Source organism: Dasypus novemcinctus, chromosome 24 (genome assembly GCF_030445035.2).
Source record: "Dasypus novemcinctus isolate mDasNov1 chromosome 24, mDasNov1.1.hap2, whole genome shotgun sequence".
NCBI lineage: Eukaryota > Metazoa > Chordata > Mammalia > Cingulata > Dasypodidae > Dasypus > Dasypus novemcinctus.
Window position 1 is genome coordinate 25,037,554 of NC_080696.1, and position 2,471 is coordinate 25,040,024.

Here is a 2,471-nt window from a genome sequence, read left to right on the forward strand (position 1 = left end):
TCTAGTAGACACATAGGATAAGCATCCCTGCTGGGAAAAGACAATTTCATTAAAAAAACTAATTTCCACTCATCATATTTCTTCAAATAATCAAATCTTAGAACAAAAATAAAAAAGGCAGAATAAATGTGTTTAAATATTTTATTTGCTTTTCCTGGGACTTAATTACACACTGAATAAATATTACTATATCATATCAATATATTTTTAGGAACTTAAGAATGGCTCTAATCAATTTCTGTGATTGGCAAGTGGGGAGATAATAATTGGGGAAAAAATCTATAATGCTGATCCAAACAGTTCTTATGGGCCCAGATAGGATCCCCATCTACATATGGATCATATTACTGAACTACTGTGGCCTCCTAATCTTCATAATCCATTGAAGGTGGTGGTGGTGGAGGTGGAGAATCATCAAACATGGGAACTATGTCTGGTGGAGGTGGTGGAGGTGGAGTTGGACTAACAGCAACTGGCCCAATAGTGGGTGGTAAAGGTGTAGGCACAGTAATGGGAATGCCAATACTGATGAATCCACTATTCTCTTGACTTTCGCTTTCTCCACTACTTCTACTGTGTGTCTTTGGTCCCTGATTTAAAGAAGATGTCCTGCCTGGACTCTGCTTAATTCCAAACCTAGCAGAACTCATCAGGTAGGCATTAGGAATTGTTGGAGGTTTAAGAGGATCTAGGATTTTTTACGGAGTACTCCATCCCAATGTTCTGAGGTCTGACATGGGAGGGCTTGGTGACTTCTGAGTAGGAGAATTGTTCTTAACAGTGTGCTAGTTCTTGCAAGCTGGTTATTTCCATGCTGGATACCATGGTCCTCATCATCTAGAACTGTACAGTCAATAGGTTGTCAAATGTACCTCACAGGGTGCTCCATATTTGCAGGTACTCTTATTTTGTGAGTTCTTGATGCATTTTTATTTGTTGTCAAAATACCAATCTCTCATTGAGCCACTTTCTCTTTATGAATGTCCTTGGTCTGCAAAATATGATTGATGGAACACTCCATTCTCTGAAGTTGACAGGCCTGGATGTTCAGCAGTTGGAGCACATTGTTGGCCAGTGCATTTATTTGACAAGGAATATTAGCTAGGGATTTGGTTGTGTAGGCTTTGGCCTCTTCTAGAGCATTTCTTTTGTCTGTAGCCTGTATGTAGTTGTCCTCACAGTAGTCAGCTACCCTTATCAGAGTCTACTATCAGCACCCACTTGCCAGATGGGATCTCTGCATCTAGTAATTCTGCAGCTCTGCCATTTTCCACACTCCCCATAGCTTCCTCTCATGTTAAAAAGAGCAGTTAAGCACTTGCCTCTCAAATGGGAAACCCCAGGTTTGTTCTAGTGCCTCCAAAAAAACCAAAAAAACAATAAGCAAAACAAACCAAAAACACTGTGCTGGGAAGCTGCTGTACAACCACTGAACCACACGAGCATCCACAGATGAGGTCATGGGTTCAATCCCTGTCACCCTATCTCAAAAAAAAAATAATAATAATATTAAAAGAAAGGAGCAATGTTCATTCCCCAATCTTAAGGATTTGAGGATGGAGATGCCCACTTTCTTTTCTGATTTTTAAAAAATTTATTTATTGAAGTATATGACTCATACATAAACATACACAAAAAATAAGGATATAACAATTATTGTGAGGTAACAAAACAAACATATATAATATTATCCAGGACTCTCATAACTCACCTACCACAAACAACTTGTATTGTTGTTAAAACTTTTTACTTAATGATCAAAGAGCATTGTCAAAATACTACTACTAACCAAAGTAATTTTCCCCAAACCAACCCTATTATTATCTTTATATCATTTAAATATGAACATACATAAACAATTAAAAAGTTGTGAACTTACAAAGCAAACATGCATAACATCATATGGGTCACATACTTTAACCCTCCACCAACACCTCACATTGTCCTAAGATGTTTATTACAAATTATGAAAGAATATTGTCAAAATCTTACTACTAATCATAGTCATTATCTTATATTTGGTGTGTTTTTCCCCCAACCCACCCTATTATTATTTTTTAAATATACTTTTTATGACAGAAGTTGTAAACTTATAAAACAATCATGCACATGTGCAGAATTCCCAAACAACACTCCTCCATCAACACAGTTACAAGGCCTCTTAAATAATCCAACTCAAGGTACCATAAGAGGTACTTCCTCACCCAAAGTGTTGCCACATGTTGAAGCAAGATGGCAGGCAATGTCTAAGAGAGTACAGACTTCATCTATCCTCTTAAGGCTCCGTGGGCCCAGCTTCTTCTGTGCATCTCAGCTGTAGGCTGGCATAGGGCTCAGCAGCTCTGTTTTTGCAAACTATCAGGTAAATGGCTCATTTCTCTTCCCTGGGGCCACAGGATCAAATTTGACAAAGTTCTCTGCTCTGGCATCTGTGAATCTCTATTCTTATGTGTCGGCTTCTGTTTGGGTGT

At 38.2% G+C, this 2,471-nt stretch overlaps 1 pseudogene; it reads right to left on the reverse strand.

Moving 5' to 3' along the window:
* Positions 1 to 227: 227 nt before the first annotated feature.
* LOC101421373 (abl interactor 1-like) lies at positions 228 to 1,283 on the reverse strand (annotated as a pseudogene).
* Between the last annotated feature and the right edge of the window lie 1,188 nt (positions 1,284 to 2,471).